Genomic DNA, 13,287 nt, shown 5'->3' on the forward strand with positions numbered 1-13,287 from the left:
AGAAAAATATTTGGTACGTAGACCAACCGTGGTGGATACAGACACATGACAGGGTGTAAATCTCTCTTGAAAAAATTCTAATCCAAAATAAAGGTTATATGTCATTTAGTAATAATGAAAAAGGTAATATCCTAGGGTATGGATCTCTAACAAATGGTAAGATTCAATTGAATTAGTGATGTAAACCATGTTGATAACTTGAATTTCAAATTGCTCAGTATATATTAAATTTGAGATAAAAAAAATTACTACATGTTTTACAAAATATTCTTGTAAATTTCTTTCACCAGATGAGATAACTGAGCAAATTGAAAATTTTATAACTCATCATACCTTATTAACTACAGAAAGGAGTGGAAATGTATATATAGTTAATATTGATAAAGACAAATATGTTGAACATGCAACATATTTTATCTCAAAAGATTCGATATATGAAACAAACCTTTGGCCTCATAGATTAGCTCATGCAAATTTGAAAAACATGAACAAACTCGTTAAGCTAAATTTAGTAAAAGGATTACCTTTCAAATAATTTGTTCATGATGAAATTTGCTATGTGGGTTTAAAGGGTAAATAACATAAATCTTCTTTCAAATCAATTGGCCAAAACACAACCAATGCAAGTTAGCAGATGTTACACATGGATCTGTTTGTTGCAGTTAAATTCAAAGTTTTGCTAGAAAGAAATATTGTTTGTGTTGGATATCAAAGGCTTGTGCAACACATTGTTTGTGTGAATCCATGTTACTCACAGTGTGGAAATGCAGGGAAAAACAAGAATGATGAATGAATAATTGAGTGGACAAATCGAATGGGAAATGTGGTTATCATTCCCGGCAAGACATATATATATATATATGTATTCATATTAGGCAGTTATGAACGGTTGGATTTGGAGAGAAAAACTACCCTTCGAACCGGTGCCTACCAACCATCATAACCATACGAGTATATAGATTATTACATACATAAGTATAAGTCACATAATCTAAGTTACATACATAACTATTCGAATATAAATAACTAATTATGTTTATATGTTCTAATACACTCCCCTAAACATAATTATGTTTGAAAGAGTGCATTAACACACTTCGATTGGCTTCATACACGGCTACCTTTGCTCGATTGAAATTGAACTTCCTCCTTGTTTGCAGCCTTTTAATTCCTTGCCAGTCATTACCCCGCGTAAAATGCATAGTGCTCGGCTTCCTTATCTGCAGTATCTTCACTGGTTTCATTCCCCACCATTTGATCTGCACCATGCTCCGCCACTACATCTCCATCACTTCTGCTCCTTCTTGGTTCTACCACGCTTTTGACTACCTCCTTCTCTTGCACCATCTGTTGTGTTGTTTTGTATTTATAATAGTAGACTAGCACATCTAAATACATATCATATATAAGCCTCATGTACTCCCCTTCATTATAATCGAAGCTTATGTCTTTGGCAATCATTGCCCACATGCTATTCTCTGTTATCCTTTGGTGTCCACCCTCTCTTTTAACTGCCATGTACAACTCCAACAAACTTACCTTTCGATTTTCCGAAGCATATGCAGGAAGTGGTCTCGTGGTAGTCTCTAATTTCTCCTTGAGAAACCAATCAACCATGTCTTCAAACTTATTTTCTAAACTATACTTGTATTTCTTAACATACTCTTCGTCATCTAACATATCGAGGAGCGCTTTGCAGTCTTGGAATTCCTTAAATATCATGGCTTGAAGAATTAGCACATTCCAATCCGGTTCGTTGTTTGATGATAAATTTAGATTTTCGAAGTATCGATTCAGATAATCTGATTTGAGTACTTCATATTCAGATTCAAACGTGACCAAAGATTCTTTTTCTCTTAAACATATTTCATCTTCTCTTGTAAGCCCGGAAACATTGCTCCTTCGATTTATAACCGGAATGCTAAACATGGGGTAGATCTTACACTTATCTCCGGTAAACCTTACTGTGTACCCTTGAGTAATTAATTGATCGAGACTGAGTATGTTTCTATCTATGTCTGGAGTGTAAAACACACTCTGCATTCAGATTTTTTCGGATCCAGATATTAATTCCACAACCCCTATTCCCTTTACGAAATAAAAGTTGTTTTCTCCGGTTTTTGTTTCAACACCGAACATTCTTTTAATCCATTTGAACATATCTAAATTCCCAGAGAAATGGTTTTTAAAAGTTTTACTTACGTACCAAATTTCGGACCAAAGTCCTCCATCAGTGCCGGTTACAATGTATTCCATTCCCCGAACATCTTGTTGATCATCTTCTTCCACTTGTTGATGTTGGATTCCTCTGTTAATCGCCAGACATAACAGTTGCGTTGCCTCATCGTTCTCTTTCGTTTTACATGATGAAATCTGATGTCCTGGCTTGTTGCAGTAGTAACATCGCCTCTCCAACCACCTTCGCTCCTTTTTTTCGTCGACACAATTTTTACATGGTAACATGGATGAAGTTGGCCTGAGATCATCATCACTTTCGGAAGTGGCTCTGATACCACATTGTTGGATATCAAAGGCTTGTGCAGCAGCTTGTTTGTGTGAATCCATGTTACTCACAGTGTGGAAATGCAGGGAAAAACAAGAATAATGAATGAATAATTGAGTGGACAAATCGAATGGGAAATGTCTTGATGCCAGTTATCACTCCCGGCAAGAGATATATATATATATATATATATATATATATATATATATATATATATATATATATATATATATATATATATATATATATATATATATATATATATATATGTATTCATATTAGGAAGTTATGAACGGTTGGATTTGGAGGGAAAAACTACCCTTCGAACCGGTGCCTACCAACCATCATAACCATACGAGTATATAGATTATTACATACATAAGTATAAGTCACATAATCTAAGTTACATACATAACTATTCGAATATAAATAACTAATTATGTTTATATGTTCTAATAGTTTGGTCGTTATGGATAATTTTTCTAAGATTTGTTAAAACCAAGCTCAAAAACTTTTATTTTTCCTCTAACATTAAACAATTTCAAGCCTCCATTGCAAGAAACTTGAGCAACAGGGGCGATGGCTGTCGTCGCTATTGATGGCCAAAGTCATCTCAAAAGGCAATAGGCGACTTGTCGTCGCTAACATGTAACCGCTATTGCTTGGACGCTAAAGGTTTTTTTCCTTCGCTATTGCCTGGTCGCCGTTTAACTGTTTTCATTGCTAAAGGCCTTTTATTAATAGCGGCGATTAATGTCGTCGCTAAAAGATTTTTAAGGCTTTTTGTTTTTCCTTTTATTTAGTTTTTTCATATCAAAACCTGTTAATTTCCAGTTCGTGACACACAAAAACTAGATAAACATAAACTACATAAATGTCACAAACGCCACAATCCCGGTTCGTTTTAAGTCAGAAACACATTAGAAAACTACTTAACTATATATGTCATAATTATACATCATATCTGTGTCATCATCGATGCCATCATCCGCTTCTTGCTTTTAAGTCACAAACACAATGCATCCAGTTATCTAATGCATCCAATTATCTCGTCCACTGAAATTGGTATCTGCTCGATTCTCAACATTTCTAACTTCTTGATAAACCATAACGTCTCATCAGTTTCTATGGTTTTTGTTTTCTAACTGCACAAATACAACAAAAGAACATGTGTATTTATATTTAAACTTAATTATCGCCAAAGACCAAAATAAAATATAATGTGATTCAACTATGCAAAAACAACATTTGATTTTAATGGGCAGACACCTAAGCCAACTGCACACCTAGAGATTAGCACAATACAAAGCATTCGCCATGACCATCCTGACTGACTTTACTGAGAACAAGATTCACAAAATATTGTTGTTTTCACTACAAGAAAACGGAGCTTTAGCGCAACATTTGTCGTTGCTAAAGATACCAAAAGTCGCCATATGATCTGCCAGGTATGCAACGGCTCAACTGACACTTATAAACAACAGAGTGATAGTCAATGTACACAAGGGCTCCACTAAAACTAATCTTGACTCAAATCTTAGGATTTTTGTACTCTTTTATGATGTTTCCCTCACTGAAGTGGTGTGGGTTCGAATTCTTGCATGTGCAAGGTAAGGTGGTATTTAGGTTTGAATCCTGACAACTATGATCTTTAAGGGCGAATAAAAGACCAAGATATGTATTCTTTCAACCCCCAAAACGCCTTCTTACAAAAAATTGAAAATTTTCAACTTGACGGGTTACCCAACCCACCCACTCTAAACTAAACATGACGAGAATTGCAAGTGGCATCCCCTGTTCCAGCAGATATAGACATTGCAAACTTCACTAATTAACAAACCTAACACATTTATCCATTATAAATTATCAATATGTTGATGTATAGAGTAGTTGTACTCTATGCTTAGAGAGATTTTCAAAAAATTTTGATATAATTACACTTTTAACCTAAAACTATTTTGGTTTTTTACTTTTAACCTCAAAGCTTTTTTATCTTTGTCAATTTAACCTAAGAACTTTTTACTTTCAACTTTGATACCCTATACTTTTCATGGGGGAGGTTCATTTGAAACGAATTTTCTTGCAAGAAGAAAAATAAATTAATCTAGACCATATATTTTTTTGATCAATGGTTGTGAATCAAGATATAATTTTTGTCTAGTTTTAATTAATACTTTAATTAATAAGGGTAGGATAAACATTTTGATGTAAAATACTAATAAATATTATAAAGGGTTACTCAAGTCTTATTAATGCAACCATAATTTCCTCTTCACCACCATTAATGTGTTGGTCCTACACCAATTTTATTAGAAGTGACCAAATTATTTAAAAGTTTTGTGTCCTACACATATTTTATTATAAGTCGCAAAATTATTTAAAATTGTTGGGGTCCTACACATTATGTACCTTACACCAAATCATTGTTTTTATGGTGTAGGAAACATTGTTTTTATGGTGTAGGAAACGTTGAATATGTAAGATCATGTGCATGATTGTTTTTATTGTGTAAAATGCAAAACTAGTTTATAGGATGACTCATTTAATGATTAGGGTTCATTAATTTGAATAGCAAAAATAAAGAATAGACTCATTAAATGATTTATTCAAATTACCTTTGTACCCTTTATTCTTTTTATTCTTAATTTATAATTTATAATTTCTTCTCATTTGAACTCTTCACTACTTTTCATATTTCGCAAAAATTCGTTTTACGTTTTGTTCTAAATTTTGCGAATAAACACGACGCAACATTCATGTGTGGTTGAACGTTTTTATGTTTCATTTTACGCTTCGTTCTAAATTTTGCGAGTTAACATTACGCAACGTGCATGTGTGGTTCAACGTTTTTAAGGTCGTCTATTTTTTTCCCGTTTGATAGGTTCATCATGAGACACGGGTCCTAAATCGACTTAGTTATTATTTTCTACGTTTTATGTTTCGGTCTAATTTCTCCGCATTAACACATCGCAACTTCAGTGTTGATGGACGCTAGCAGTGTTGTGGCCTTTGTGCTATTTGTCACGGTTTTACGCCCCCACCGCAACGCGAGGGGCTTAATACTAGTTTTAAAATCAAATTATACTTACTTGAATCAACAGCTTCACAATCTAATAAAAGGCCAACTACTAATTCTGAATCCTAATACATTCAAGATCAAAATCTAATAATTTCCCAATCGAGCAGTTTCAAATGAAACCTAAATCAACTACACATTCAAATATAAAATAACTAGGGAGTTAATTATTGAATACTCACCAAAGCTAGATTGTGGTTGTGGAATCAGGTTCTGGTTGGTTGCAGGTGACGGTTTAAGGTGGCGTCGGGGTTACAGGCAACGTGAATGCTGCTTCAGGTAGCGTGAAGTGCGACGGATAAGGAGTTGGGGAAGGCGGTTGCAGGTGGCATCAGGATTGCAGGCGTTGTTTCAGGTAGGGTGAAAGGTGGCAGATACGGATTGCAGCGGCAGAATCGTTGGATTCTTACGGTGGTGTGGTAGGGTTTCGAGGAAGGGGGAAACGTCGGATGGGGAAACAAGCCCGCCCAAGGGTTTTGTTAACAAATAGGGGGCAACATTTGAAGATAAAACATCCACCCTTTAGAGCATTGTTATCCACTCCATCAAATTAACCCCTATCTTTAAAATATAAAAAAAACTTCTAAAAACTCACTCTAACCTGTCCACTATATCTATACCCTAACCTTAAATATTAAAAAAAAAAAAGTACAGTAACTTTTTATACATAAAAAGCTCCTGTAGCTCCCCCATCTCCAACAACCACACATCTCTCGCCCCTCTCCTTCTCCTGCACATCGACTACCATCAATAAATTAAGCAAATCTACCAGCAAGTTCCCACTTCCCAGGTTCTGATTTCTAAAGTGTGGAGGGTTCCGAGTTGAAAACACTTCCGATTTCATAGGCAATGATGCGGCTTCTATTGGAAACTAGGGTTCCGATTTGAAAATGATTTTTCTATCAGTGGAAATATCAACCGATTCATCCTTCACATCTCCATCCATCTTCTTCTGTAAGCTTATTTTATTCAATCTTTTGTTGGATTTTGAGTTTTGATTGTTAATTCATGAAGGGTTAGAACCGTTTTGGGAAAAGGGTTGGTTAAATCTTTAGATCGTTAATAGGCTAAACCTTTAGATCTCTTTCCTCGTCAACAGCTAGATATTGCTCAAAATGGTTGACACATGGATTGGACTTTTAGAGGCAACATTTTACATGTCTTCCCTAAAAGTGTGGCCCTTAATGCTAATTTCAAAACCTGTCTAATTTCTTTCAATCTAATTTCTTTCTTTATACGTCAAATTAACTAGTCGGATTTCTCTCGCGCTTCGCGGCGGACTTTTGATCGGTATCGGTTCGGTTCATTACAATAACAGTACAATACTGGCACTTGGTATAGCAATCAACATGAGTTTTACATTGACCAAAAACCATATAAACGAAAATGGCGGATCGTCATGGTAAAGAACCAAAAAAGTTAACTATATTTGACCTGTTAGAATAGGACTTTTATCGAATCGTAGTAAAAATAGGCACAACGCAACAGTATATTCGGAATTCTATAAAACGTCATATTACATTAGTAAAAAATAGAACATTTTTTCAATCGTAGATAAATATAAACACGTCACAATAGTATATTCCGAATGTTATAAAAAATGTTATTATTACATTTTTAAAACAAAAACTCGGTAGAACTTTGATAACATGTACGTTTGTGCTTTGGCCACTTATACATTTTCACTTACAACTCGGTTTTGAGTTATATTTAAATGTAGACGTAATTAAAAACAGACGTTTCGCAACAACATACTCAAAACTTAATCTAACATCCTATGTAAATAGATATAAACTAAAAAAATAATAAAATTTGAATAGTATTAATACGAAACAAATTTGAAAATACACGAATAACAGAAGGTGATTCTTTCAAAATTAACTTTCTGTGAATCCACTCATCTTAACCATCAGTTTATCAAATCATATTTAAGTTTAAATCCAACCATTGTATCAATTCTCACAGGCACTTTATCCAATGCACTACAAAGAAAATTTAATATTTAATATATATAATAAAACTACAAGTTACTATTCATCAGAGGTTTTTATTAATATATATATAACTAGGTTTAAAAAAGTTCGCCGCATTGCGGCGAATTTCTTTTGTTATTTAGTCTGTGTTTACATGTGTTTTGAAATCACTACGAGCGTGTTGCGAACGGACCTGCTAACAAGAATAAAAAGAAAAATGTAGAAAAAAACACTAAAAGATAACCGAAAGAAAATCAACCAAAAAAGTTGTATGGTAACGATGTTGTTCGTATGAAACTCGTGGTCGTGGTCAGAGATGAGCAAATTGTTCTGGGTACTGGTACTAAATTTGCCGAACCGAAAGATCTTAAGTACCAATTTGGTACCGACTTTTGGCGTTCCTGGTACCGGTTCACTACCGTTTTTTACCTTCATATACCGGTACCGTAACCGGTATTTTCGGTATCAGTACCGATTTTGTATCGGTTGGCACCGAGCTCATCCCTACACCTGAACTAAAAAAAGAAAAAAATTAAAAGTTGAAGAAAATCAATAAAAAAAAAAGTTGTACGATACCGTTGTTCGTACGCTAACCGTGATCAGGGATGAGCAAATGGTACCGTTGTTTGTACGGTAACCAAAATATTTCCAATATCAATTCGGCACCAACTTTTGGCATTTTCTGTATTAGTGTCGGTTTTTACCTTCATGTACTGATACCGAACAGGACCGTTCCGGTATTTTCGATACCAATATTGGTTCGATACCGGTTGACACCAAGCTTATCCCAACCCCTGATATTAAAAAAAGGATTAAAGTTAAAAAGTAAAGAAAATAACTATTATTATAATATTAAATAATAAAAGTATTAAAAAACTATATATTATCATAATTTTAAAATCACTATTCATTTAAATTCTAATTCTAATATTAATATTAATATTAATATTAATATTAATATATAGTAATAATAATAATAATAATAATAATATATAGTAAAGTAATATAATACTCTTCTGAAAAACTATATTAAAAACATACAATAATTGATAAAAACGCACCTTAAATGAGAACTAAAAAACATACAATAATTAATAAAAAAACACACACACACCGAAAATTAAAATTAAAAAACATACAACACTTGATAAAAAAAAAAAAAAAAAAACACATGTAATAACCTGCTTTTCCTCTTGCTCTTTAAGCGACCATAGGTGTTTGACTAAATTGTGTCGAAGCATATGATGAACTTAACTCTTACATAAATTCCTAACCCGTTGCAAGCATTCGGTAAAATTCTTTGTTGGTCCATGGCTTGGTTGTGACACATCTTCATCCTCATCATCTGTCTAGTCGGATACGACGTGTCCATCTTCTACGATCATGTTGTGTAGTATATGCATACAGTTTATATCAAATAGAACTCTTTCGTTCCAAATCCTTGTTGGATCTTGTATAATGTGCCATCGAGCTTAGAAGACACTAAACGCCCTCTTGACATTTGCTGACTCGTTTTTGTTTTTCTTTTTTGTTTTTTTTTTTTTTTGAATTTCTTCGTCTTCTCAGTTTGTGGATATGAGAAGCTTTTTACTATCGTGGACCATTCCGGATAAATTCTATCTGCAAGATAGTATCCATGTTTTTATTCCATCTCGATCACAAAAGAACTACATGGCAGCGCAAACCCGTCTAAAACCTCATTGAATATCAATGGTTGATGTCATTGTTCAATTTGGCAACTCCAAAAAATGCATACCAAATTCAAATGTCACATGATGCAACTACCTCGAGTATTATGGTGGGACGTCCATAATCACCTTGAGTATACTGCCTTTGCCATGCAACATAGCAGTTTTCCATGCCAAGCGGATACTGTCGATCTACCAAGTATTCCAGGAAAGTCGTGTCGGCTTGAATTAGTCTCAAATAACAGTTGTATGTCTGGTTCATTAGGCCTTCTAAGGTATTCTTTCGGATTAACTTTGACTTTTATGGCTACATAAGCAGTCCACGTCACCAAAAACTAATTCCGTTAATTTTCAATTAGTATGGGATTGCTGAAGGAAAATATGTTCAAAGTTAGGACTGTCTGTAAATATTTCCTGAGATGGAATTGATTCCGACCAATAGGTGTTGGATTTTTGAAATCCAATTTTTCTTTTTCTTATTACAACAAAGACTAAATAATTGTGGCAATTACAAAATCCATTTATCTAGAAATTGAATGGGTTGATTCGGATTATATTTCACATCTAAGAGATCTAGGAATGAACTTAAAAACTCAAAAAGTTGGAATGGATTAAACAAGTTGAAAGTGTCCTGTTTTCACAATGCTTACATAATACATTCAACTTTCAAGATTCGCAACCAAAGGCTTGTGGGTCAACCCGACGTAACATTTATTCAAAATTAACTGTTTCTATTTAACCCATTTCACCCTCATTAAGTGAAACTGGTATACTTTTGTTTTTCTAGTATAACAAATTTTTTATCTTAAATATGGGGATGGAAGGGACCCCTACCCTTGTATCATAACTGGAAAATAAGGACAGTGGTGGTCCAGAAATGAATTCACATAACCAATGGGTTTAAAACATGCAGTGAATCGTGTTCAGTTTTTTTTTTTTTTTTTTTTCTGTTTATTTAAAGGCAAAATATGGTCATCGGAGTAACATGGCAATGGGGGTGCGTATTTTGTTTGTTCGCTTTTTTCGTTAATATTTGAGGTGACAATTTTTATTTTTTTTAAAGGCTAACACATGTTTCAAATGGGCTATTTTCGAAATTCATTACATCGGGATAAACTCGTCTCCAAACCAAGGAAAACCCTCACCTAGGGCTGAAGCCCGTGAGCACTCACCCGAAGGCACGACAGTGTGAATGTGCGATGAGGTAAAATTCGCTCAGTTCAAGGATCGTACTAGCGATCGCCGCCTACTCGCCTAGTCTCTAATCATCACCAGGTGCCGTCAAAACTAAATGGTGGGGGCAGGAATCGAATCCGAGTCACTTAGAACACCAGGTTTCTCCCTTACCACTCCACCACCAGCTCATTGGCTAGGGGTGAGCAGAAAACCGAAATAACCGAACCGTAAGCGAAATAACCGACAAAACCGAACCGAAACAAAAACCGATGGTTCGGTTTTCGGATTTTTAATAATCGAAAATTTCGGTTCAGTTTTCGGATAACCATTTTCAATAACCGAAAAAAACCGAACCGAACCGAAAAAAAAAACATATATTTTTATGTTTAAGTTTAAGTGTTTAACCCATGCTATTAGAAATTATTAATTTTATTATTGAATATTAAGTACTTATAATAAAAACATTAAGATGTTTATTTATAATTGAGATGATTTATTTATTGCCTATAACAAATAACAAAATTTAATATAAAAATTAAACAATCTTCAAAGTATTTTAAAAGAAAAGGTTCTAATAAAGTTTTTGAAGAAACATAAAAATAGATTAGAAGGTTAGGTTTATGTAAACATTTTTAGTTAAAAAGATTATGTATAATAACTTAAATGTAACCGTGTAAGAAAGATTCTTAAATTTTGAATTATACTTTTTTTTTATTTTTGAATCTTACTTACTTTTGTTTCAAAAACCGAAATAACCAAAAAACCGAACCGAACCGGTGTAAAAACCAAAAAAACCGAAACCAAAAAAAATGAAACCGAACGGTTTTGAAAAACCGAAAACCGACATTTCGGATTCAGTTTTGATTTTGCCCAAAGAAACCGAACCGAACCGTGCACACCCCATCCTTGGCATTAGAGGTGGCATTTAACATGAGAAGTGAAGAAAGATTTTTTTTTTCCATCTACTTAAGCATAATGTTTAGTTGCAAAATGTAAAAAAAATCATGTATTTATACTGATAAAGTAATTATCTGTGATTACTCTAGAGTGATTATAATTACTATACTAGTGTAAATGCATGATTTTTTTTTAAGATTCTAGGACTAAAATACATGTTTGACAAAATGAGAAAAAATTCACTAAAAAAATTCACTCCTTCACTTCTCACGTGTTAAACACATTAGCTATGGTGACTTTTGTCTTTTATATACTTTTTCAACTTTCAAATTCATTCTTGCACTATAAATATTATACGTCTTTAATCCAATAGTTTTATTTTCTCTTATAACTTTCGTTCGTTGTTTTCTTTTTACAAAAACTAAATACGTGGTATAATTTTTTTTTTTTGAAACAGATAAAAAACACGTTTCGACTGACTTTTGAACTTTCACGACTTAATTTTTTTTAAATTTCCTCAACCGTTTCTATTTCGAGTGTCGGCACTCGGTGCCATAACGAAACGAACCAATATCGACCGCATTCTCGCCATTAACGTTAGTTTTAGCACTGTGTCTATATATATACTTAAAATTTATTGAAGAGTAAATTACAAGTTTTGTTCTTTATTAAATTTGACGAGTTTCGTCTTTAACATTTCAAAATCATGCACGTTATGTCCTTTAGCCCTAACTCTGTCAGATTTTTTTGTTAAATATGGTCATGTGATTTGCACATGAGGGTATCTTCGTCATTTTACCTCCCTAAGGACTATTGAGTAAATAACTTGATATTCAAGAGACTAATTGTGTAAGAAATAAAACATATTCTCTCTCCTTCTCCCCCCCCCCCTCTCTCTCTCTTCACCCACTACCACCACCTCCCACCACCAACACCCACCGCCGCAACCTCCTATCACTACCGTTCAGCCGTCGCCAATTCAACCCACAATCTAGTTTCCCTCTCATCATCACTCTTTATTGTTCATTCCCACATGTTGTAACTTGTTACCCTCCACTCTCAATTTCAATCTTGGCTGCTGGTTCCTCATCATCCCCAATTCAACCTACAATCTCCAACACCACAACACCCATATATCAACAACAATCTATACCCCAAACCCTACCTAATTCCACCATTGCCCAAATCACATCAACCTCTTCACAAACACAACAACCTAATTCATCCAACGTTGTATCCCAACAACAACAACAACAATTGATCCAGCAACAGCAACAGGAACAAAGCAATCTAATGAGAACAGGTGTAACGCCCTGCGTTTTCAAACTTCCTACATTTAGAAACCTTACGTGAAATTCTAACATTGTAAATCTTGTGTTCTTATAACCATTCTTTCATTGTAATCGTTGTAAAATACGGAACTTGCTTCGTAAATAAAACTTGTACATTACACTTTTTACCTAGTTAAATCATGTTTTATTTCATATTTCACCTTGTTACATGTTAGGGGAAACATTGTTGCACATTATTACACAACTTAACAAACAAAATTACTCATTATAATGTTTTAAAAAAATAAAAAAATAAAGAAATATGGCAGCCCCAATTCAGCAAAATTCAGCCCATATAGTTGGGTTTTGTGGGCTAGTTTCAAGGTGTAACCCCTTCTAAACACTTCCAAAGCCCAACCCATTGAAACCCTAGTCCTTCCCCCTATAAATACCACTTATAACCAGCCTCCCTACCACTTTTGCAACCCTAAAAACTCACAAAACATCCACCAAACCGTAGCTGAAAGCAAGGGTTCGAGTAGATTGACACCCCTTCACGAAAATGAGCATAACTCACTCAATTCTTATCCGATTCACTCGATTCTTTTTCCTACTTGCTTGTATAATCATGGGGTTCGATTCCTAGACTTCTCCTTGGAGAAATCAGACCTGGAAATGCCCCGAAATAGTCCATAAACTTTCT

This window comes from Helianthus annuus, chromosome 16 (genome assembly GCF_002127325.2).
Source record: "Helianthus annuus cultivar XRQ/B chromosome 16, HanXRQr2.0-SUNRISE, whole genome shotgun sequence".
NCBI lineage: Eukaryota > Viridiplantae > Streptophyta > Magnoliopsida > Asterales > Asteraceae > Helianthus > Helianthus annuus.